The 26,464-nt window shown below is 33.3% G+C and overlaps 1 protein-coding gene across 15 annotated transcripts in view; it reads right to left on the bottom strand.

Annotated features, from left to right (window-relative positions):
- MBD5 (methyl-CpG binding domain protein 5) overlaps positions 1-26,464 on the bottom strand; it is a 413,153-nt gene that overhangs the window by 328,823 nt on the left and 57,866 nt on the right. For 10 of the 15 annotated variants that reach the window (XM_059927806.1, XM_059927808.1, XM_059927804.1 and 7 more), the window contains 2 exons: positions 15,982-16,107; positions 14,310-14,407 (listed from right to left, as the gene is read on the bottom strand). The exons of 2 other annotated variants lie outside the window; for them this stretch is intronic. The gene's annotated coding sequence lies outside the window, so the exon portion shown is untranslated. Of the gene's footprint in view, positions 1-14,309; positions 14,408-15,981; positions 16,108-26,120; positions 26,184-26,464 lie in introns of all 15 variants that reach the window. 3 more of the 15 variants (XM_059927800.1, XM_059927802.1, XM_059927803.1) reach the window with 3 other exon arrangements.

Below are 26,464 nucleotides of genomic sequence, written 5' to 3'. Positions count from 1 at the left end.
TAGGAATAAGTGTTTGCGACCTTGGGACAGGCAAAGCCTTCTTTAGATACGACACCAAAAACACAAGCAATAAAAGAAAAATAAAGTTAGACTTCACCAATATTAGGAACTTTTGTGTTATAAAGAATACCATCCAGAAAGTGAAAAGACAACCCACAGAATGGGAGAAAATATCTGTAAATCATGTAGCTAAAAGGGGACAACCCAAATGTCCATCAATTGATAGATGGATAAACAAAATGTTATATCCATATACTGAAATACTATTAATCAATGAAAAGGAATGAAATTAGGATACATACTGTAACATAGGCAAGCATTATGTTACATGAGAGAAGCAAGGCACAAAAGACCACATATTATATGATTCCGTTTGTATGAAGTGTCCAGCATAGGCAAATCCATAGGAAAAAAACGAGTAAATTAGTGATTTCTTAGAGCTGGAGGGTGGGGAGAATAGGGAGTGACCACTAATGGGTACATGGGTTTTTTGGGGGGTAATTAAAACACTCTAAAAATTGATTGTGTTGATTATTGCACTATTCTGTGAATATATTAAAAATCACTGAATCATACACTTTTAGTGGGTGAATTATCAATATTTGGTATAAGTTACAGCTCAATAAAACTGTTAAAATAACTTAAATATCTTATTTTTACCTTATATAAATTACTTGTGAGTGAAACCTACCTTAGGTGACCTGGGGAGATGCCCCCTTTGTGAAAGAGAAAAGGTTAAAATCTTCTTTGTCATGTGCTGCCTATTTTGACCAACACCAAGCTAGAACAGTTCTACTATTAAACTATTATCAGATATAATGGTTTAATATTGATGACTGTAAAGCTAAAATGATTAACTTTTAATAGTTTTTCTTGAAAATACAATTGATTTATAACAATAATTTAATACAGCAAATTAATTCATTCCTGTAATTGGGGGCACATTTTTGAAACTAACTTATTTGGTAGAATGAGACTATGTCACCCATTGTTTTAATCAGTCCCTGGGGACATTACATAGGTTCACTCATCTTTTGTGAATATTTACTGAGTACTGATCATGTGCTCAGCACTGTGATACGTGCTGGGTATTCAGTGGTGACCATTCTTTGAGGGGTATGGTGGAATAATGGTAATGCCTACTTTAGTAATAAGCAGGACAAGATGTTTTGTGGTGTTTTATGCTTTATGGTAAAGATTTCCCAGGTCTCAAACAGTTTTTTCCTGTGTCCTGGAGCAGAACCCAAATTCTCTTTTAACTAAAGATGCAGCATGCTATAAGCATGAATTTTTAATTCAATCTGTATGACTATTTTTTTTTCCTAGCTATGAGACCTTGAACAAGTTATTTAGATTCTCTGTGTCTTAATTTCTACATCAACAAAATGGGGATAATGTTTGTCCTTCGCAGAAACTTCATTTTTTAATTGAAAAAGTAGAGAATAAATAGCCATAAGAAATCTATTTAAGCACTGTTATTGAAATTCTGTAGACGCTATAGCCATGTACCTTTTCATCATAATCTCCAAAGATGCTTTCATACTGTAGAAAAGCCTTTTTTTTTTCCAGCTTCTCTTGTGGGTAATTACTTAAAAAAACAGTAAGAGGAATGATGTTTATGGAAAATTATTTGTAAGCTATGTTTTTTTTTCAACTCTTTTAGGTAGTATTCTTAAACTTTCACTACCAGAAAGCTAAAAACTCAAACTATGTTATCTTATCTATATTATATAAAAAGGTATAAAATAACAAGGAATGACTTATTTGACCACTGTAATTTATGGAAAAGGACTGAACCTCTATTCTACAAGTTGATCATATTCAGTAATAAAAATTCACTCTTTCCCAGCCAGGGAACCCCTGCAGCCAGACCTATCCATGTGCTGAAGAAGCCCAAAAGAGACAACAATACTATGAATGGAGATCTAGCTACACAAATAGAAATTACTGGATATAAAAGAAAAATCAGCAGCTCAAAAGAGAAAAGCAATGTGAACAAGCTGTGCAAATGGCACCCAATGAAGAGAAACAATGCAAGAAACAAGAGAGGTGACTGAAATTTTCTAATTTTGTTTTCAGTTACATTTGAGGGGTATTATGGCAATAATACAAGAATAAACTCCCATGGAAAAGGAGCAATCAATAATAAAACAAAAACAAAAAAGGTTGTACTATTCTACACACTCCCCCTGGCCCATGAAATTCAGATTTTCTCTACATATTCAGGTGTTATTTTTAAACTCAACCTGAGAAGCAATCAATTAAATCCACTGTGATTTTTAATTCTTAGATGTTTAGTTTTCAGATGTTTGTTGTTGGCAGAAAGCAATGGTAAGATTCAGAGGTCAGGCAAGGCATTTCAAAGTCAAGTAGGACTCAGGAATTCTTTGTTGAGGGAAGTTCTGTGCACTAAAGGAGTCTGGCAGACATCCCTGGCTCCTGACCACTGAATACCACCAGTAGTCCTTTCTCAATCATGGTGATAACCTAAAAAGGACCCTAGCATTTCCAATATGTCCCTTGGGGGAATATACAAGGGAGCTGAGAAGGAGCAGTACTAGCCACACACACATACAAAAGAGGTAAATACTTAAATGTAGAAAATAAAAAGATCTCTAGAATAGAATACAGGATGATAATTTCATAACCTTGCAGTAGAGAGTTCCTTTCTTAGCATGACACAAAGACCAGAAATCATAAAAGAAAAGACTGACACACTTGACTAAACCAAAATGTAGATACGATAAATTGGGAAAACATATTTATAACTTACAAAAGGGACAAGTAAATATTCTTAATATAAAAAAATTCTCCCACAAACTTAATAAAAAAGAAACTATCCAAGAGAAAAACAAACAAAAGAAATGACTAGAAAATTCACTAAAAAAGAAAATGTATATAACAATAGAGATATTTTAGCACTTATTATGTGCCAGATGTAATAGGTACATAGCATCTGCCTTACATGAATTTCGTTATTAAGGAGAGGCTATAGAATTCTCAACAATTCCACAAAGTGTCTTCTAAATTCAGATCAGTATTATAGTAAGGTCAATTAGCTTGCCAAATTTACACAGCATGTCAATGATGGAGGCTGGGATTCAAGCTCTAATACCAGAACGCAGAGTTTTATCACTGTTTTCTACCAGTAACTATGTCACTGCTGCAGGTGCATTTACTTTAATGGAATAATAAGTACACAGATGTCTGTACAAGACAATAAGTGCACTCACTATTTATAATTGAGAAAAAAGTAAATAATCTAAATAATTATCAACAAGGAATTTATTTACTAACATACAGCACATCCACCATACCATGTAATATGCAGGAATTAAAAATAGTAAGGTAAATCTATGTAGCAATATGGGAATATTTTAGTAATATGTTGGTAGATTTTTAAAAATCAACTTGCAAAACAGAATTAGAGTATGATCTCATGTTATTTTCATTATTTAGAATAATTAGTAAAAACATCCCCCTTTTGGAAAAAAAAGAAGGGAAAACTACATTTAACAAATCATTTCCTATATAAGCTCATAGCTTTTATATACTGGTAAAATGTCTTATGCTGTTACATAGGTATTGCCTTCAATTTATACTGGAAATTTCTGATATATTATTCCTAAAGACAGCAGGTAATAACTAACTTATTCTCACCTCTAAACAATTAACCAACAATTTTATAGCTTGCTAAGAGATTATCTAGAGTACTCATAGTATTTAAGTCAGCCACCTTCCTTATTGGTTTTCTCTAAAAATTACATTAAGCTATTTCAGGATAGAGTACTTTAAAAAAAAGTAGTTGAGCAATATGTATCAAAATTTTTAAAATTTCAATCCTCTTTGATCTAGCAATAGCTAGATTTTTCATTCAAAAGAAATTGTGACCAAAGATTTATTTCATCAGTGTCATCAGAGCACTAGTATAATAAAAAATTTAAATCAATCACAGGAAGCTGTTTAAATAAGTCATGGAACAACTACACGATATTATACAGCCATATAAAATAATAGTGCAGAAAAAATTAAATAACCTGGAAAGAGGTCCACAGTATATTGTTAATGACAAAATTCAAGTAACAAAGTGGCATATAAAACATGAACTCATTTCAAAACTAGAAATCCCTAAAGAGAAAGATCTGGTAGGGTAAGCACCAAAGTGATTATCTCTGGATGGTGTAATTACATGTGATTTTAATTTTCCTCTTCTATATTTTCTAAAAGGAAAAATATTACATTTGTAATAACAAAATTAGTAGTTTAAAAAATTGAAAAGAATCAAAATTGTGTGCTATGTTATATTTACCATATGGTATATAGTCATCTTCAGATTATTCATAAAGAGGGGAAAAATGGGGTACAAAAGCAAAGTGATGATCATTTATCAATCCAGTTCACCATCTTGTCCTACTCTTTCTAGCAGCCTCTTCCATGCTAAAAATTGGCTGTCACAACAGAATAAGGTGTACTTAGGCTACTCATATTCCACTGCAACACGGAAAGTGGCGAATGGGTTCTCCACGCATGTCATTTTAAGCTCCTCTATCCTCTAACAAAACTGGGGATGTCAACAACATTTTAATTAGAGATTAGAAGCTGTTAACAATAAATGCCCAAAATATCAATAGTACAAGTTTGAGACTAGTTACTATAAATCAGAAAGTTTTCCACAAGGTAATATTCCCAGCAGATGAAATACAATGTACCTATTTTTTAAGAGTTAAACTTTATGTGCAAAAGGGAAGCATCAATCATTGAAAGAATTATTATGAGAAGTAAGAAGACGCTCTAAAGTCATACCACCTATTTCTCAACCAACCCCAACCTCACCTGAGGTATTACAGATGGAGAGAACATGATAAAACCAGCAAGATTTTTAGCTATGGTTTGAAAATGCACAGCTGCAGATGCCATAAAATAGAGGGTTCAACTCATTGTATGCTAGAGTAGAAGTAATATTGGTGTTGTTTTCTACATATCTGGTCTAATAAAACTTTTAGATTACCAAACAGATACCTGAATTTTAGAGCTAGTCAGAGGCAGAACTGGGCCTCCAAGGATTTCTGAGTCTAACTGAAAGATTTTCTAAAATTTCAAGTTCAGCACTATAATAATAGACAAAATGAGACGGACAAGCCATAAACAGAATTATCATGGGGATTAGATTTAAATACAAATCAGTATAATTGGGTGGCAAAGTAGATAATGACTCAATGATAAGCATTTAAAAATTGTAAATTTTTAAGAGAAGAAATAGCACTTTAGACTCTTTTTATTAAGTATTAGAGACCACGAACTACAAAGAGGCTCATGTGATAATTCCTCATGCTTTTTTTATTTTGAAATGTGTGAAAAATTCATAAAGACATTTATTTTGCACCCAGTAGAAAGTATTTGGTGCAAAGGTTTGCTAGGCCAGTTAAGAAAAACAATTCAAGAGAAGCTAATAAATAGTATAGTTTTTTAAAGAAAGAAAGAGCATTTTAGTTCAGGATATTTATGACAGAGCAGAACCTCCAATAAATAATATACATGCTGAGGAGATTCCTTGGAGAACAGGATTTCAGTAGAGACATTAAAGGTTCTCACAAATGAGTATGTGTACACATACTCACACACACACACATAATTTCTTATATAGGCTGAAAAAAAATGAATTAAAAGAAATTGTTAGAGAAACAAATTGTTATCTCTTTTACTACTAAAGAGATATAGTTGTAGATATAGAATAGCTAAATTTAAATTCTGTGACACTATACGTCAAAGTTACAAAAATATATTTCACTTTTCTAACTTCTCTGAAAACTTGCAAACTTAAGGAAAGTTCCAATAATAGTACCTCCAGAGAACACCTAATAACTTTCACCTAGTTTAACATATTTTTAACCACTTGCCACATTTGCCCTCCCCCCTTTATGGGTATGTGCTTGTGTGTCTGCATATCTGTATCTATACATACACTTTTTTTTTGCTGAACTATTTGAGAGTTACTTGTACACACTGCAGCACTTGATTGATGTATACTCTTCAGTATGTATCACCCAAGAATAATGATACTCTCCACACAACTGTGATAATATAATTATCACATTCAGGACATTTTACATTGATAATGTGATATAATTTATAATCCATATTTCCATTTTACCATTTGTCTCCCAAGTCATTTGCCTTTTGTTGGTTTTACTGTTGTTGTTTTTTTTTTTCTTTTTCAAATTATGATCCAATCAATCTTCATTCTCCTTTCATCTAGAGCAATTCTCCAATCTTGTCTAGTTTTTCACATCACTGACATTTTGGAAGTCTAGATCACTTGTTTCTCAGACTATTCCTCGATTTGAATCTGTCTGGTTAATTCCTCATGAATAGATTTAGGTTAAACATTATTGGCAGGACTATAACAAAGGTGCATCTTTTCCTTCTGAGGTGCAACATATTAGGAGGCACATGATGCCACACTGTCCTTTATTGGTGTTTTGAAGTTTAATCGTATGGTTAAGATGGTAGCTGCCAGATTTCTCCATTTTATAGGTAATATTCTAATTAATAAGTGATCTGTGAGGTGATACTTGGAGACCATGTGAATATCCTGTTTCCAAGCAGTCTTTTTACCCAATAATTTTAGCATCAACTGGTGACTGCTGCCTTAACCAATTATTACAATCATTGTAAAGAAAAGTGATTTTCCATTTCTTTTATCCTTTCTACATTTGTTAGCTGGCATTCTGTAAAAAGGCACTTTCCCTTCATCCGTTCTTCTCTCTAATTTCTTTTATGTATCAGTGTGGACTTACGGATTACTGTTTTTAATTCAGTGTGTTATAATCCATTTCTATCATTATTTTTTTGATTTGGGACATAATTGTCTCAAATATGTTCAGAGGGAGCCCCCTTAAAGCTAGCTCCTATGTCCTTTGGACATGTCTCTTCAGTTTTTGAGCCTGTTCCAAAATACAATTAAAAATAATGACATTTCAAAACAAAAGTCAATATTATATCAAATAGAACTCTACTAGAAGTACTCCCTCCAAACTCAGGAATAAAAATAAGGATATTAATTATTACCAATATTATTCAAAGTGGTTTTGAATATATTTTACATATGTAAAACAACAGAAAAAGAAACATAAGGAATTAATATAACATAGGAAGAGGCAAGATATTATTTTGATGAAATGTATGCTATGAAATCTAAAAGAATCAGTGCAGAAATTATAGAATTAATGAGTAGTAATTTTTCCAGATGGAAGTTAAACATGCTAAAGTAGTATCATCAAGTTACAACTAGGTAGAAAATAGAAAGGAAGAAGAGACTTCATTCCAAATAACGAGGAAAAACTGCATTATTTAGAATGTAATTTAATAAGAGCTGCATTTAATCTCTATGAAGACAACCATTAAACTTAATTAGTATATTTAAACTATGACAAATAAATGGAGACATATTCTTGAATGGGTGGCCATAATATTATAAAATGAGTTTTTTAGTTAAACATAGTGGATTAAACATATGATCCTTTCTACTCCTTCCTGAAACACCATTTAAATGATAGTAAATGTATATATACATTTTAAATTACAATACTATAAGAAAAAAAAAAGAAAGGAGACAAAACAGATAGAAGGTATCAATATACTTTTTGAAACTGGAAACTGAATTGATTAAAAATAACCCAAAGGGTGAGAAAGGTAAGGGAGAAAGAGAAGGAGGTAGGCAGGAAGCAGGGGAGGAAGGGAGGGGAAGAGAGAGAGAGAGAAGGCAGTTCTATCGCAGAACTTCAGAAAAGCTAAGGAATTGTATTTCTGGATAGAAGGGTATAATAAGGTAGGGCTTTAAATGGAAAGATTTGTTCACAATTTTTTAAAAGAGGATGCCAAACTGATCTTCCCTACTCTGGAGCCAGGTGACTACTTAAATAGTTGACTGAAGTTTTATTCTGTAAACGTTTGAACCAAGAGGCTTTAGATTATGAGTCACCAAGAAGAGATGAGAGTGGAATAATTTGTCTTATTTAACAACTGGGATTAAATAAAGGTTTATTACACCACTCCCTTTCCTCCCTTTCCATTGATTGCCTCCCAGAATGCTGGCATCCAGGGTTTTCCTCCACAGACAAGATACTGGAAAATTCCTCTCTGTGTAATCTGAACTGCCTAAGAGTAAATACCTGCAGATACTGACATTTGGTGATCTCCCAACAAAGAGATCAGTTCATCATGCATTCAAATCTCAGTGAAGCTCTCCAATCAACAAACTCTGCTCATAGTACACAGAGATAGGAATTCAAACCATATAAACAGAAAAACTGAACGTGGAGAAACATACATTGAGGGAACAGAAGAAACTTCAAAAAATGTATTTAAAAACCTCACAGAAATAAGAAACTATATTGTATCCAGGAAGCAAGAATCAGAAGCTATAAAAAAAGAAAATCTGCAAATGGAATACCCAGGTCAAAGGATGAAAACTGAAAATCTGCAAATGGAATACCCAGGTCAAAGGATGAAAACTGAGCAAACAACAAGGTGAATCATTAAGAGAGTAGAAAGCACTGAGGAAAAAGAGAAGGTTCTAAAAGATTCCAGAGACTGGGCAGGGAGAACTCCTGTGCCTACGATGAGACTCTGAAAAGTTACTGGTCTTTTAACAACAATACTAGAAACTAAAAGATAATGGTCTCAAAAACTCTAAAATAGATATGGGATTCAGGAAACTGAATTAAAACTATTTTTCATCCCTGATAATATTTCCTGTTAACGATTACGGAACACAATTTTACAAACTCTAATGGAAAAAGCTTAGATAAATCAGACATACAATCAGACAAACCTGGATTGAACTCTAGCTCAACCTCTCACTAGCTTTGTAATCAATGGGTTATTTAGCTTCATTTTAATAAGAGAATAATAATGCCTAACTCATAGAATTGTTCTAAGAATTATATATAACTTTTATGAAACACCAAAAAGGTATTTGATAATTTGTTACCATTATTTTCAGAGCTATCATTTGTATTATTTAATTGAAGTGCTAGCCATAATAGATAAATGCTAAAAAAGTAAATATTTAAAGAATTGTAGAAAATATATTAAATCTTAGTAATTAAATAAACAGAATATCAATATGATGTGGTCATCAAATCGATCACTGCAAAGCTATGTAGAAACATGGAAAAATAATGAGAAATTGTCAAAGAAAATGTCAGATTATAAAATATATGTACAGAATAATTTTAACTACATAAAAATATATATACCTAAGCATTAGAATTGAAAAGTCTATATACAAAAATATAAATAGTTTTATTAGAGTACTGGCATCTTGAATTATGATTCTTATTTAAGAATTTATTTAACGGCATGTTATCTATTTTTAATAGTGTTCAGATCACTGTAGAAACTACAAATAAGTAAAAAGAAAATGTGTTAAAAATCACCCCAAACCTCATGCCCAAGAGCTATTACTTTTAACTTTTGTGATGGATTATGATTATATATATACACACCATTTTTAAAAAAAATTAGATTGTATATTTTAACTTGCAACCATCTCTGTTTCCCCTCAACAAATTACCACAAACTTCTTTGGATGGCATTCAAAGAAATCTTTTAAAATTGCATTTAGCATTTCATTATTTGGATGTTTCACACTCAACTCAACCCATTCTCTTATTGTGAGGTAAATGTTTGTTTCCAATATTTTAATTTTCTGTAAAGTGATGTAATGTCCACTCTTATGGCTAAATCTCTATACATACCTTTAATTGTTTTTATAAATTCGTAGAAGCGAAATTTATGTGTCATAAATATAAATCTTTTAACTTGGATATACACTGCCAAATTGCTCTGCACAAGAGTTGTAGCAATTAACATCTTTGCCAATAAGAGATAAGAAAGTTTCTGGATTTTTGAATGCTTGTTAATTTGGGGTTTCAAATTCTGTTTCCTTCCTTCTTCCTTTCTTTTCTTCTTTACTTTTCTAATTTGATAAGAAAAGTGGTACTGTATAGTTACTTCTATCAGTATTTCTTGGATTACTAATGATTTTAAATATTTGAAACATTCATGTCTGTGTATGTCCGTTGTCCAAATTTCTTGAAGCACCATGCTCAGAGTCAGTTTGGGACTTTAGTCTTGGCTTTGCCATTTACAAGCTGTATAACGGACTTCTATATCCTGTAACACGAGTATCACCTGAAAACAACTAAAATAAAATAAGAAATATAAAAAATACTTCTTAAATGATCCCATGAGGTAAGAAAAAAAGTAAGGAATTCTGGGGACAAGACTAAGTGAAGACTGGTATTCGGAGTAGTAAGGTAAGCACTTGAATTGTCTTTTGTCTTAAGAATATTTGCTGAATCAGCTGAAGTTGAGTATTAATTTTTGAGGCCTCAAAAGGTAGGATGTCTAACAGCAGACCCCCCTAAGAGTGCTGGGGCCACAAAGCACTACTCACTTAGTATAAGAGTTAGTTAGACACAATAATGATGATCATGATAATAATAGGAAACACTTATAGAACTTACTGTGTTCTAAGTGCTTCAAAGATATTAACTCATTTTATCCTCAGAAAACCCATAAAAAGGGCACCATTATAATCTTTATCTTAGAGATCAAGACACTGAAGAACAGAAAGGTTAAGTAATTTGTTCAAGGTTAGCAGTAGAGCCAAAATGCAAATTCAGATGGTCTGGGTCTAGGCACAATGCTCTTAAGCATTATGCCATACCACCCCCACCCTCTTGCTTCCTTCCCTAAGAGGAAATGTAAGGGAAATTGCCTATACAGAACTTTGACGCTGGATGGATGGGAAAAATAAGTCCTCGCTGATAATTTGTAACCATGAGCTAACCCTCACTGAAGTCTGCAGTCTGAAGTCTCACTACTCTTTTGCTCCACAAAATCTCAAGCCAAGATTTTAAAGTGGTCCTATATTAATAGTATCACACTAATACTGTCAGGCATCTGATAGAAACGAATGTACACCTTGAAACACAGGTATCAAAATACTTTCACATGTAAAATTCAAAGAAAAATGAGTAGCTTAAGATTTAAAAAATCATTTAAATATATTAAAAAACAAGGCATCATATGTAAAACAAATAAACAACAACATATGGCAGAATCCCTCCTAAGAAGTTGCCAGGTATTAGAATTACTGCACATACAATAAATATGTTTAATATGTTTCAAGCAGTAAAAAGTTTAACAATATAAGAAAAGAAGATGAATTCTGAAAAAGGAGAAAAGAGAATTTTTAAAAATGCAAAGTATGATAATCAAAGCAAAAGAAGTCAATCAATAGGTTAAACAGTAACTTCAATATAGTTGAAATGAGAATTAGAGAACTGTAATAGAGAAATGAATAAATTATGTCAAATGTAATCCTGAGACATAAAGAGGCATGGAAAATATTGCGAAAAGATCTCATGTACATCTGAATTAGAGCTCTAGCAAAGACAGAAAGAGGTAGGGGCTATATTGGAAGAGTGAAACTGTTAATACAAGAAAAAGAAAAGATATCAAAAGCAAACAGAAAAAAAAGATAAACTACATTCAAAGGACTGACAAACCAATAGTTCAACTTTTGAAAGAAATAGAATCCACAAGACAGTGAAATAATAACTTTAATGGGCTAAAAGAAATTAACCTAGTAACCTAGAATTCTATACCCAGTAAAATTCTTCTAACAATGGAGTGAAATAAGGTCATTTAGAGATAAAGACTGAGAGGGTTTATCACTCTCATGTCCTCACTGAATTTATTTTCAATCAAAAGTTCTGAAATGCCTAAGGAATGATGAGGTGAAAAAAGTGGTAAATATAAATAAACAATATTAACATTATAAAATATGATATTTATTTCTTACAGAATTAAAAACATAAACAAAAATATATAAATTGGGAAAAGGTAAGCAGAGTTAAAATATTCTCTTCTAAGGTCTTTTTGTTTGGGTAGAGAGTAAAGGTATGTATATAATTTAAACAATATATATGATAACATTTCTAGGGTAAGCAAGTATAACCTCCAAACCAGCAGGAAAAAAAATGAATGAGAAAAAAATAATGAAGAATGCACAAAGAAGTCAATAAAAGAAAGAAAGAAAGAGAAACAAAGAAATGATGGGAAAATAAATATACTAAATTAAATGGCAGAAATAAACCCCAATACATCAGTAATTACAATAAACGTAAATGGGCTGTATAGTCTAGTTAAAAGATAAAAATTGTCAGATTGGATTTTAAAAAATTTAGCTATATTGTTCTCTTTTCAAAAGATACATCCATAACATAAATAAAAGTACAAAATGGAAAAAGATATTAATACAAATATCAAAATTATATTAATATAAGGAAAAAAGCATTACTAGAAATAAAGAGGAGCATTGTTAAATGATAAAAAGTTTACTTCTTCAGGAAAATATAACAATAACAAAGTTGTACACAGCTAACGATCTCAAAATAATAAAGCAAAACTTGACAAGGAAAACTAAACAATGTAAAATGGGAGATTTATAGTTTAGCTTAGTAACTGAAAGGTCAAGAAGACAACATCATAAGAACATAAAAGATTTGAACAGTTACCCTTATCTAATGGATATATGTATAAAATGATACCCAGAGTTGTAAAATACACATTATTTTCAAGTACATTTCCAAAACAGAACATTTCAAAAGCTGATCACAAACTAGGCCACAAAAATAAGGCTCAGCAAATTAAATAATTGATAGTATACAAACCACATTCTTTAACAACAATGAGATTAAGATAGAATTTAATAACAAAAGGATAAGTAGAAATAATTCAATTGTTTTGAAAATAAGCAGCATACTTCTAAATAACTCGAAATGGAAATTGGAACTAAATATTCAGAACTAAGTGACAACCTAATATGAAAACCTGTGGTATATATGAAAATCAATAATTGAAGAGAATTCTATAACCTTAAATGCCTACTACGGAAAAGGACGAAAATTAGTGACCTGAGAATCCAATAAAACAGGCTTTATAAAAGAAACACAATAAACTTTTAAAAAAAAGAAAAAAACAGGAGTTGAAAAAAGCGAAGGACAAGAAATAATTAAAATAAAAAACCAGAAATTAATGAAATAGAAAAAAAAGATAAAATAGAGGTGACGGGAAAGCTAAAAGCTGACTCTCTGAAAAGCGTTAAAACTTCAAACCTCTGGATAGATTCAGCAAAAAGTTGTAAGGAAGAAAGGAAGAAAAAAAGGGAGGGAGGGAGGAAGCGAGGAAGAGAAGGAGGAAGGCAGGCATGCAGAAATAGCTAATGTCAGAAACTACATAACTACAGATGCTGCAGACATTAAAATAATAAGAGCATATTAAAACAGCTTCATGCCAATACATTTGAAGACAGATGAAATGAACAAATTAGAAAAATATAGCTTACTGCCACTGATTCAAGATTAAATAGAAAATTCTGAACATAACTACTAAAGAAATTGAATCAACAGTAAAAATCTCCCCACAAATAAAATTCCAGATTCAGCTGTACAATCAAAGGTGTTATCTAACCTCTATGATTCTTCGTTTACTTATTTATGATATCCCATATTATCTCACAAGTATTATACTATCTCACAAGCAATTTAATTTGAAGATTATATAAAAAAGTACATAAGGCAATCTGTGAACTCTAAGGTGTTACAAAAACTATAAATATTATTCACCCAATTTTAGATTAAAATCAGAAAGCCCATAACTTTAAAAATAGACACATTCCAAAGAATCTTCCACAAAGTCAAATTTTCTCCAAAAGGCAAATCTTATTTTGCTACTGCATCCACTAAATACCTAATGATACATTCTTTGGGAGGAAAACTGGCCACAAAATAATACAACTGCAAATTAAAAATGCTGAAAAAATTTAGAGTAACCTTTTCAAATAGTCAATATTGTGTGTTAAAAACTTACTGACAAAGTTACAAAATGTAATTTAAGTAGTAACTATTTTTTGTTTAGTGCAATAGGTTAAAGATCCAAAGAAACAAAATATTGCAGAATGGGATGAAGAAGCATAACAAGACAATGTTTCATGGGTAATGAGTTAATGCTTTTTCCTTGTGAAACATAACTTTCTATGAATGTATGCTTCATAAAATACCTATAAATCTATTCATATTCACCTTTTCATGTATGCCTTCATTCAACAAAGATGTTAGTGCCTACCAGGTATGAGGCACAAGTTTAGATGTTGATGATACAAAGATGAAAAACACTGAAGCTCACAACAATTTTACAGTCCAGTGAAGGAGAGAGAGATATATAAAGAGAAGTACCTGAGTATGCACAGGATACTACAGATGTTCACAGAGGAGGTACACCTAATGCAAAATGAAAAGATCGGAGAATGTCCGCAGAAGGGATGACTTCTAAGCTGTATATGAGAGAAGAAATTAGAGTTAGCTAGGGGGAGACGGCTGGCCATTCCAGGAGGAGGGAACTCGGGCCACTGCTGTCACAGCTCCTCATACCCCCTCTTACAACCTCATCATGCATTAATATGTTATATTACACTGGTCAAGCATGGCACCTGTCACAAAAATTATTTCATAAAGAACAGGATTTTAAATTTACTATTGGATAATGCTAAAAATGAGCTTTAATAATGTGAGTTATATAATGTGTTTAAATTATTCTCCTAACTCTGGCAATATACCTTAAATTTATTTTGAAATCAAACTTTAGACATCCATGTTTGACTAAAATACAGTGAAATTAAAAAAAAAAAATCATGCCCATCTTGTTTCAGTTTTCCATGCACTGGCATAGCTAGAAATTATAAGAAGCCAAGGGATGTATGACGGGATGGGAAAGCTGGGCGTATCTCTGGTCCAGAACAAAGAAAGGGCACTTCACTGAATTCTGAGGCTACCTTTCCAAACTATTCCATGTACTAACTTGCCACCTTAGTATGCAGCATGTATCAGAACGTCAACAGGTTGTGTGTTTTCCTGAAAAGGTTCCCTGAACTAAGGCCACTATCCTGGGCTCTTCTTCTAGGACTGATTGGCTTTGGGGATTGTTTCTTATACCACTACTTCTATCTTAACTTTTCTATGACTCCAGTAACATTTACCCATGAACCACTAAATTAAATATTAAAGTATTTTCAAGGCCATAATGTTTTCAATTACATTAATTTTGATCTCTTTAAGAAATGCACTCTACCATTAGGGATAGCTGTTACTCTGAAGAGGAAAAAAGTCACTGATGGAAAGCAAAATAATAGAAAGATCAAGTAGTAAGTAGCAACACACCTGGGGCTGTGTTTGGCTTTGGTACAGTAAAGAAAAAGTTGATAATGTACATTTTATTTTCTTCATGCTGCTTACATGGATATATGAGGAATTTATTCTAAGGCAACAGTCTGATTTCTCACAGAATGCTGTATTTTCTTACAGGAACTTATATTCTGATTAAAGTTTTCCCATCTATCTTCTCTTGGTGAGTAGGAATGTTCTAGTCTTATACAACATAATAAATTATGCTTTTCATAGTTTCTTTTGTCTGCCTTTAAAATTTCTTTGATTTGCCAATGAACAGACTGTGAGCTCCTAGTAGGGCCAATGTTCTGTTCTCATAAGTCTTCTGCTTTGTAAATGCCTTATACAAACAATCCAGGTTTATATATTCAGCTAGCTGAATAAAACAAGCGATTCTGATCACTCACATAAATGTTACATCAAAATCAAAATATTCAGCTGAGAAATATTACCGAAAAACTATAGGTACTGATACTACACTGAAAGAACTCAGCATTTGGAGTTAGACGGATCTGGCTAGAATCTTACTGTCACTACTATGTCACAGCTGTGTAACAGACAAGCTACTTAATTTTTTCTAGCCTTTTGCTTTCTTCTCTTGAAATAAAGAGAATAACATATACTCTTCAGAGGATTAAATGAGGTAACAAATGTACAGCAACTAGCAAAAAATAGTGGACATTACCATTTTCAACTCTGCTTTTTATCAAAGTAGATGGGGAGGTCTTTCTTAGGTCAGTGACTTTGAGATTTGGCTGAAGTAGATGAAAGCAATATCCTGTTTAACTTCATGCCCAGATCAACCTTGTTCCTACAATATTTTTGAGGCAGAAGAAAGGAGGATGGGATGGATTAGAACAGCAAACTTGAAAACAAGACTAGATACATGACTTTTAAACATTTTCCTTCTAATTTAATTCAGGCCCACCTGGATCACTTTAAATTGGAGGATTCTGTGAATGGATAAGATAGGCTAAGTGAAACAACAAAGAGCTTGATTTGCATTTATGGGTATGTATTATGTATGTATATAGAGATTGTTCAACATATTTGTGTATGTATATACACGCATGTGTGAGTACACACACATACCTTACAAAAACACACATAACACAAATCTACGCATGGGAAAATCAGGACCAAAGAAAAACAAAGAGAAATGTAATGAGTTGTAGTTTAAAATTTAACTTCTATTTTTACTGAAAGAACACAATTTTTAAAAAGTTTAGTATTCAGTTTATATTATAGCTGAGGCTAGTAGTCAGTATAGTGAAATAAAATGAGGTTAAAAAAACAAACCCAACATTCTCCTAACCTAGCTAGCAAGCATAAAGATGGTAAAGTAGTACTGAAGTTCCTTTACTTAAATTTATTCTAGGTTCTGAAAGGATGCGCATTTAATTTCATTTATTTATATGTTTAAGGTGACAGCATACAAGCATTAGTTATATTGTAGTTTTATCTCTGTTTTAATTTTAAAACTTTGTTGATTTTTCTTCGAACCATGTCTAGCCTTTTCTGCTTTTGCACTTATCGGACACGATGGAACTACTAACATTTATAAAATACCTCAAAAGTAATGTCAAAGACATCGTGGATGAATAACCGACAGGTGAACTATAAAGGGAAATTAATGACTGTTACTGGTGCAGTGGAACATAGATTTGATCTTATTTGTGAACATTCTTAAGTGAGGAATATGCAAGATTGTACCTTCCAAAGATGCTAATCAATAAATCAATCCTTTCCCACATTCTCTTCTTACAATGTGACTGACACTCCTCCCACTGAGAGGTAGGTGGTATTTTCCCTTCCCTTCAACATGAGCCCATGACTGTTCTAACAAGTAGAATATGGTAAAGATGATTAGGTCACCTGAGGTTAGATCATAAAAAGTATATAAAACTTCCACCTAATTTTCTTCTTCTTGAGACACTTGCTTTTGGGTCCTGGTCCCCATGCTATGAGGAAACTCAAACTAGCCCATGAGGAGACCATACAAAGTAGTCCTTTTAGAGAAGAATTAATTCCCCAAGCCAACATCTGAAATTAATTGCTAAAAAGTTGAATGAACAATGACGCAGATGACTTTAGCTCTCACAGACTTCCAATCCTCAAGCTGGCCCCCAAACATCATGGAACTGAGACAAACCATCCCCACTATGCCCTGTCTGAAATCCTGACCCAGAATCTGTGAGTATAATAAATGTATGTTCTATCCCATTAATTTTGGGTAATTTGTTATGCACCATTAGATAACTGGAATAAGGTACTTCCATACATGCAAGGTTGAGACTCTGGCATTTGAGGCCTATGTGTAGAGGTTTGTACTTGTATGAAAATCTGAGTATATCTCTAATGATGGAGATGGGGAAGACAGGGGCGGTTAACATCTGATCCAATTTTCCCAGTCAATATATGGCTCTTGCTTTCTCTTGCCTTAGGGACATTCTATTCTATTCCCTCAGCCTGAACATTCATCCTCCCCTGTGACCCAACACTCACTCTGATCTTCACTTGGTAAATTCCTACTCTCCTCAAAGGTCTTAGGTCTTACATGAAATGTCACATTCTCCCAGAAGACTCATCTGACTGCTAAGGAATGGATTTAGGTGCCCCTTCTATTAGATTATAGTGAATTTATCACACTATATTCCAGTTATTTATCCCTCCATCCTACTAGCCTGTAAGCTCCTTGAGGGTAAGAACTTTCTTATTTACTACTGCATACCCAGCATCAAGTAGTGATGGATGATCAATTTTGATGATGATCAAAATCATTTTGATAAATGAGTATATGAATGAATGAATGCTTCTCTCTACCTCTACCCTGCTATAAAGGACTGAAAGGCAAGACCTTGGAAAGCTGGAGAAAGTAGATATTCAGAAATTGCAGTAGGTTAGACAGGAATGAACAAAGACACAATGAAGTTAGCAGCTAAAGTCATTGGGTCTGATGAATTTCAGAGACAAAACAGTCTCCATTCTGGTTTCAGAAAATTCTGCAAATCAGACTCAGTTCTCCCTCAGTTTGTCTTACCTTTCTCTCCTGGCATACGCTTTCATTTCCTCATGTTACCTTGGTTTGTAGACCCTCATGATAACCTCCAGAAATTCAAAATGTCCTAATTTATCCAGGTCTGCCATTAAAAATGCCCCATACTTAGGATCATACACCTGGCAGTTTTCAAGACAGTACTGATTTCATACATTTTTTTCTTTTCATTAATCTAAACATCAATCTACATGAAATAATATTATTATAAAAACTACCATATAAACGCATTCATGAATTGATAAAAGTGTAAGATGGATCCCGATTTTCTGGAGAGAAAAAAAGGACATCTGCCTAAATTATGCTCCAATTCTTGGAAGTTTTTGCTTCCATTCCTTAGTACTGATTTAAACTAAGTATTGATTTAATTGTAACAATTAACTCTAGAGTACAAATCACTTTATCCCTCCCCAGGGATTATCAACAGGAGATGAGGGACTTGTTTCCTTAAACAAATTACCCAGTAAAGAATTACTTTTGAGTTAGGAATATCTTTCAGCATTCATTGTCTACTGTATACTGTAGTGTATACAAAAAGTCTCTCACGGAGTACAAGTCTATGCTTTTTGCAGGCTTATATATTTATCCCTCTTCCTCGTTGTCACCTACTAGGTAACTTCCTCTTCAAAAACTTCTTTCATTTTTTAATCCCCTTGCACCTGGCTCATAGGCTTTTATTTTTACCCCAAAGTTGCAATCAACCAGAGTAACCACAATATGCTACATTAATAACCCCATACTTATCTTCCATTTCTTGATTTTTCTTAGTGATTCAATCAACCATTTTTTTCCATGGACATGCCCCAGATGTCATTACTGCTCTACCCTCAAAATAATAAATTTAGACATTCTACTCTCTGACCATGACCTCCCAACATCCCAGCATTCTCTTCTAATTACAACCCAATATATATACATTCTCAAGGCAAGTCATCTCCAAAGTAGGAACTGTAAGACAATTGTAAGACAAGTATCTTACAATACACTTGTAAGACAAGTGTAAGACAAGTGTAAGACAATCCTGTAGAGTACAGGAAGACAGTCTTAGAACTTTTTAATCTTTCATTATTTATATTTTATATTTTTATAGTTTATATTTTTGCAGAACATATAAAGTAGGTTGCAGGTTATACAAAGTAGATTTTATTATACTTATGTAATTTAATATATTTTTAATAAGCTTTATATAAAGTATATGAGAATACAGGTAAATACATATATTTTATAAATACATATATACATCAGTGGTATGTGTTAAAAAATTGAAGACCATTTCATTGGCTACTTTCTACCTTTTGTTCTTTCTCTTTACTGCTTTCCCTACTCTGTTTTTATTGCATTGTACATCACTTAAGCCACTCCCCTGTCAATATATTCAATTCCCCTGCCCCACTGTCCTTCCATTGTATCTGGGTTCCTGAGTGCTTCAACAGAAAAATTAGAAAATATAAAACTCTACAGCTAGTGGCCACCATAAGTCCTTGGCAAGCACCCTCAGTTTGGGCCTCAATGATGCCTGGTAATCCTATTAGCTTTTCCTCTTTAGCTCTCTCAACCTCCCTAGTGATTGTTGCAAACATTCATCACTTCTCTAAAAACTCTCTCCTTACCAGCTCTTCCCTCACTCCCAGCAGAGCATATAAAGTGCTGGTTAATAGGAAAAAAAAAAAAAAATCACTGCCCTTAGATGAGATGAGAACTCAGCTCCCTCAATTTTCTACCACCAATGCTATTGCTACCACTATTCATAGATTTCCAACATTTCTTCTTCCTTCCTCTTAGTATGGAAAGGTATTTCTTTCCGTGCTCTGGTTTTTTAGTCTCACTCCTCTTACCTGTTTATCATTTCTGTTGCTAATTTGTTCAGTCTCTCTATTACCCTTAGCAGTTAAACATGCTTAAGTCTCTCCCATTATTAAAAGAGCTCTCCTCCAGTCTCAGGTTCTCTCCAGCTAGTACCCTTTTTTTCTCCTCCTTTTTTACAATCAAACTCCATACAAGAGTGGAGACATCAACTGTCTCCTTTTCTCCACCTCTCACTTACTACTCAATTACAGCAACTAGGCTTCCATTACCATTAATTTAGGTCATTAATTAATATTTATATTGGCAAATTCAATGACACTTTCTGAACGTTATTTTTCATTGCTTCTCAGGAGCTTTTGACTCAGCTCTTTCTTTGTCTTGGAGACACCAAATAGTTTTCCACCTATCTCACTGACTATTTGTTCTCTTCACCATCAGTGGTTCTCAACTTTGGCTGAATCACTGGGGAAGCTTTTGAAACATAGGATATCTCAGGACACATCAAGACTAACTGAATCACAATCCCTGGAGTGTGGAGCCTAGGTACCACATTTTTAGAAACCTCATTAGGTGATTTAGACACAGTGTGAAAATTAAGAACCTCTGTCTTAAATGTTGTCCACAGGGCTCTAGCACAGGCCCTCTTTCCTTCTTACAGTATGCATGTACAAACTCACCTACTCTTGTGGCTTAAGTTATGATCTATATGCTGATAAATCCCAAATCTGTATCTTCAGCTCAGATCTCTCTTCTGATTTCTAGACCTATATATGTATTCAAACCTTTCATTCACACAGAAACACTCTGATGGTTTATATGTTTGTATGTCTCGAACTCAAAATATCTCATACTAAATTAATCACTCCCCATACCCCAAATAACTCGCTTATTACTGTTCTTCCAATGAACTACTAAATTCCAACAACTATAACTCTTAAATATCTCTCCAATCTATTACTTTCTATCCCTAGTCTTCCTACAGGTCACCATCATTGCTTAACTGGACTGATACTAGAGATTCTTAACTGGCCTCGCACCTACAATCTTGCTCTCCTTCAATCCATACTCTTCACTGCAACCAGAATGATTTTTCTGAAATGCAAACTTCATTACATTACTCTACTCACATTGCTCAAACTTTATCATGCTTTAAACCTTCCAGTGGCTTCTCCTCGCCTTCAGAATAATTTTTAAATACCTTAACACATGAATGTGCCCCTGCCTGCCCTCCCCCTACATTCAAAGCTCAAATACTGAATTTCCAGTTCTTTGAAGGGTCATCCTTCTCTCTCCTCTAAGCACTGGTACAAGATTATTCCTACCTGAAATAATTTTTCCATGTCTTTACTGGTCTAGGTAACTACTTATTTTTCAGGTCTCAATTTAAATGCCACAGCTTCCAGAGACACCTTTCCTACGTCCAGTCTGTGGTATAGGCCAGTGGCAGAGCTAGTGCTCAACAAATAGTCAAATGTACCTCCTCTGCATTTTCTAGCATGCCTTCCAGTAAGGTTGGGGGAATGAGGTTGATTTCTGGCCAGTAAGATGAGAGGAAAAAGAAGTAAACAACTTACAGGACTGTCCTTAAAAATGTCCAATTCTCTACCTTCCTACTTCCTCTGTCATGACACCTGAAGAAGCCACCTGAAGAAGCCACCTGAAGAAGCAAGATGGAGGAGAAATGCCTGATATAAACTGGATATTACTTGTGTGAAAAGCAAATTCCTTGTGTAATAAATTACTGAGATATCTGGGTTAATTTGCTACCAAGATTAACCTAGCCTACACTTACTAATAACAATACAGGGCTTCTGTTATATACTCCCACAGGACTCCTTTACTACCTAGCATAGTTTGTTATTGCTTACCTGTCTGTCTGCCCAGATAAGACTCTTAGCATTTTAAGGAAAAGTTTTGTGCTTCTCCTGTTCCCAGCCTTATGTCTAGAATGTAGCATAGTGCTTGAAACTTACAAGGCATTAAGAAAATATTTTGGTACATGAATGAACGGATCAACATAACCTACTTTGTTTAGTAGAATACTGTAGTACCACCAGTTTGAATTTGTAAGTAATACTATATACCAGATATTTTATCTGCCAGTATTTTTTCTGTATCTTTTACTTTTAGTTAAAAGCAGCTATATATATTTTGTATCCTGTTTTAATTTTTTTCACTAAACATGAGGATGTACCTTTGTTATTACAAATTCATCATAAACATCATTTATAATGAGTACATAATAATCCTTTATATTTAAATATTGTCATGTACCTAAACATTTCCTGTTCATGGACATTTAGGCAGTTTCCTGCAAACAATTTCAGATGCAAGATAGTTTCTATCCTTGTTCAACTCACCTTTTGAATAATTTCTCTCACATTTTAAAGGTTTCATTTTCTTTTATACTGTAGTTTCCCTCAAAGCTAGAATTTTGTCTTAAAATTCTTATACATTTATGGTATGCCTTACTAGATGCCTTGAATTGAAAAAACATTGATAGTATGTATCGATTAAGTTTTTAATGGGGAAAAATTGAAGCTATCAATTCCAAAACAAAGGGTACTACCAGAGATTGCATAAATAAGACATCTAAAAAAACAAAATATAAACCCAATTATACTACAATTAAGAGGAACATAACAGAAATGGAGACATAGCACTGACTCTGATGATTCTCTTGTTCTTCCTCCACTCCACCGTAATTCTCCAAAGATAAATGAAATTTTGATTCTAAGGACAGTAAGAGCCAAGGAAAGCACAATGCCTGGCATCAGTAGATCCAAGCTCAAGTTCTGGCCACTTCATTTAGTAGTTGCATGGCCTTATGCATAATCTCTCTGTAATTATATTATTTTTGAGAGAGGTGTATCTCTTTCTACAGCAGAGTTTCTCAGCCTAACACTACTGATATTTTTGGACTGGATAACTCTTTGTTGTTGGGGGCTGTCTTGTGCACTGTAAGATGTTTAGCGCAGCATATCTGACCTCTACCCACTAGATGCCAGTAGTAATATCTTGCTACTCTCAGGTGAGGACAATCAAAAATATCTCCAAACATTGTGCAATGTGCCATGAGGAGCTGAGAACCACTGCTTTAAGATAAGGAAGAACAATACTTTATAGTTCTATAGCTTTTTCAGCAATTTATCCCCCATTTTTTCCAGAACATCTAACAAATTACCAGGTTAAATGTTTATAGTCTGTCTGCATCATTTTCCTTTTCCTTCTCTGTTCTCTTGTAATTAGCTTTTAAACAGTCAAAAGCATATCAAAGAAAGAAAGAAAAGGAAAAGAGTAAATGTTAAACTGATTATACAATTTGTCCTGGGGTAATTAAAATTTGATAATATTGCTCTTTTAACTCTTAACAATATTTCAATGACTTTTCTATATTCTCTTTTAAGAAGAAAAGGGTACTTCAATTTCCCTTCTCCCGCACATGGTGGCTTTATAGCTCAGGGATCCCAATTAACATTTAACACTTGCAAACACTGAAAAACACCTGAAACTGCTTCTTCACTCTGAAATTTTTTTTTCCAACTCTGTTGAAGGTAGCAAGAATACTTCAAAAATAATCTAACTCAAATTAATGGTATTAATTTAAAAATGAGTATTATGCATGGAGACATATATTGCTCATAAGTAATTTGTATTTATACTATTCCACACACTCTCAAAACACTTTATAAATGTTAAATCTAATTATTAAATGCTCCCACCTTTCACAAGAAAGGAATAAATTTTAAGCACCTGAAAATAAAGTCTTCAAATAAAAGTATTTCTTTAAAATACACCCTATATTACTAAAGCACTTTAATACTAAATAAATCAAGTGTACTTTTCACTCAAATACAGATTGCATATGTATTAAAGGGATTAAATAATGCAACCAATAATATAAAATATGACAGGCGGTCAGCTATAAATCATTTCCCAGCAATTACATTTAATTTTGTATTCCCTTCAAGATCTAATGTAAAAATAACATAAGGAAGTAGTTTTAATTTCTAAAGCAATAGAATATGGGGAAATTTGTTCACTCTCAAATACTTCTTTAAATAATGTTATCTTAATATTCACTGTGTTCTTTCAAGACTTTGAAAATGAACATTTCTATGACAAACAACATTTTCCCACCTGTTAAAAAGAGTTGCTGAATCTGGATTTCTTAATTGTGATCCAACATTTTCAAGTGATTAGGCATATGCTGAGAGTAATGTTAACCTTTTAACTATATTTAGTGAAGAAAGAGTATAACTTGTGGTAATTTCATTTTTCATTTATTATTTATACCCTGCTAGCTTCCAGTAATGTTTTAAGATGATTCACCTGGTCTTTTACACTGGCGTTACGAGGCATCATCCAATGGTAGAAAAAGCACTGGCTTTGGAAACAGACACACTTAGGTTTGAAGCCTGTCTCTGGCATAGTACCCATGGAATTTTGGTCAAGTCACTTATCTTACTCTCTGAATAGCAGATTCTATACCTATTAGCTCTGATACTTGTATGTACCTGGCTTGTGGCTGCCATTCCATAAGTTACATTTCTTCCTCTTCAAAAATGGTTAGACTTTTAGAAAATTAAGCATATTATTTTTTATAATATTCTCTTCTAGATCAAAAAAGATAAGGCTTTGGTACTGTGCCTGATAGAAAAAACATCAATATCTCAAAATATCAATGCAGATGCCATTCTGGATTCATTCTTTTTTTTGAACTACTTTATATGTACTCATACCACTAAACTTAGCTGAACACTACTTAATGGGTACATATGAAAATGACAGTAGAAATCAATATTTCAAGACAGATAAAATTTAAGTGGGATTGTGAAAATATTTTTATGTCCCTGAGTAAACCTTCAGTTTAGAGCAATGGGCTTTAAATACAGGGCTCTGTACTTAATTTTCCTTCTAAGATCTAGAGGAGATACTAGATTATACTACTCCTTAGAATGCCAATGCACTTCTTTGATCAAGCTTTGTCTGCAACTTATTAAAAATTTAATTACTCTTTGGAGCAGCTGGTCTCTGTTTTAATAAAAAACAGACTGCGAGGTCCCACCTCCAGAGTTTCTGATTCACTAGGTCTTGGGTAGGTCCTTGGAATTTGCTTTTCTATCAAAGTCCCAGGTGATGCTGATGCTGCTAGCCAGGTTATTTTAGCAGGCTATGAGAACCACTGGTCCAAATATCTCTAAATCTATATTATTCCTAGTTTTCTGTAATCTGAATAATCTGTTATATTTTCTAGACACAATTCATTCATTTATTCCTACAGCTATTTCTTGGCTAGGCTGTTTAAGGTTCTGGTGATTAAGTGGTGAACAAGATAGACAAGGTTCCTGCTCTCATGGAGCTTACACTCTATTAGTTAGGGGGACAATAAATACATAAATAAACAGAAAAATACAGGATAGTAGTAAGTGCCATAAACAGAATTAAAACAAGGTAATGTGACTTGAGTGATTTCTTTAGATTTGGTGGTGGCTGGAGAAGACTTTTCTAAGGAGTTAACATTTAAGCTGAGATCTGACTAACAAGAGCCACCTATGGAAAGACTGAGAGAACATTCTAGGTAGAGGGAACAACTTGTGTAAATGTCCTAAAGGAGAAACAAGTTTGGTGTGTCAAGAAATAGGTTAATTGGGATTGCAAATGAGGGTAGATAGATACTCAGGGGCCAAGTCAATCACATAGTATCATTTGGGATGGGGTAAATAGTTTGGAGAGTTTTCTGTAAGCGAAGACCTCCAATACACCATACTGAAAAATTCTGCCATTGGAGTACACATAATGAATACTGTAATTAATCTGATGGCATTGTATCTGTAAGAAAAGGTCTCACTGTCTCACTATATAATAATAGAATATACCACTAATTGGTCAAAGGATAGTAGGCATGGTCTAAAAAATTTAGGGCTAAAAACAAAAGTCAAAGGCTCAGAAGGCTCTGTTACCTATTAGCCACGTGATCAAGGACATGGTAAAATCTTCAGTTCTCTGGATCTCAATTTCCTCATCTATAAAAGGGAATAGAGTAAGTATCTCTAAAACTGTTATGAAGATTAAACAAGATAATGAATATATAATACCCAGTAATTACCCATTATTTTGTGGGTACTTAATAAAATGTTATTCCAGATCAGTCTCTTCTGCTCTTCCAGATAAATTCATCAGCTCAAAGCAATGAAAGAAGAATTGAAACATGCTAAGTTTTCAAGAAAACTCTTTCTTTTGTATCTGAATTTCCATAGCTTCAACTTCCTAATAATCCCATATCATTTAGTGTCTGTGTCTGAAT

This window comes from Balaenoptera ricei, chromosome 7, assembly GCF_028023285.1.
Source record: "Balaenoptera ricei isolate mBalRic1 chromosome 7, mBalRic1.hap2, whole genome shotgun sequence".
NCBI lineage: Eukaryota > Metazoa > Chordata > Mammalia > Artiodactyla > Balaenopteridae > Balaenoptera > Balaenoptera ricei.
This window is presented reverse-complemented; position numbering and strand designations above follow the sequence as displayed.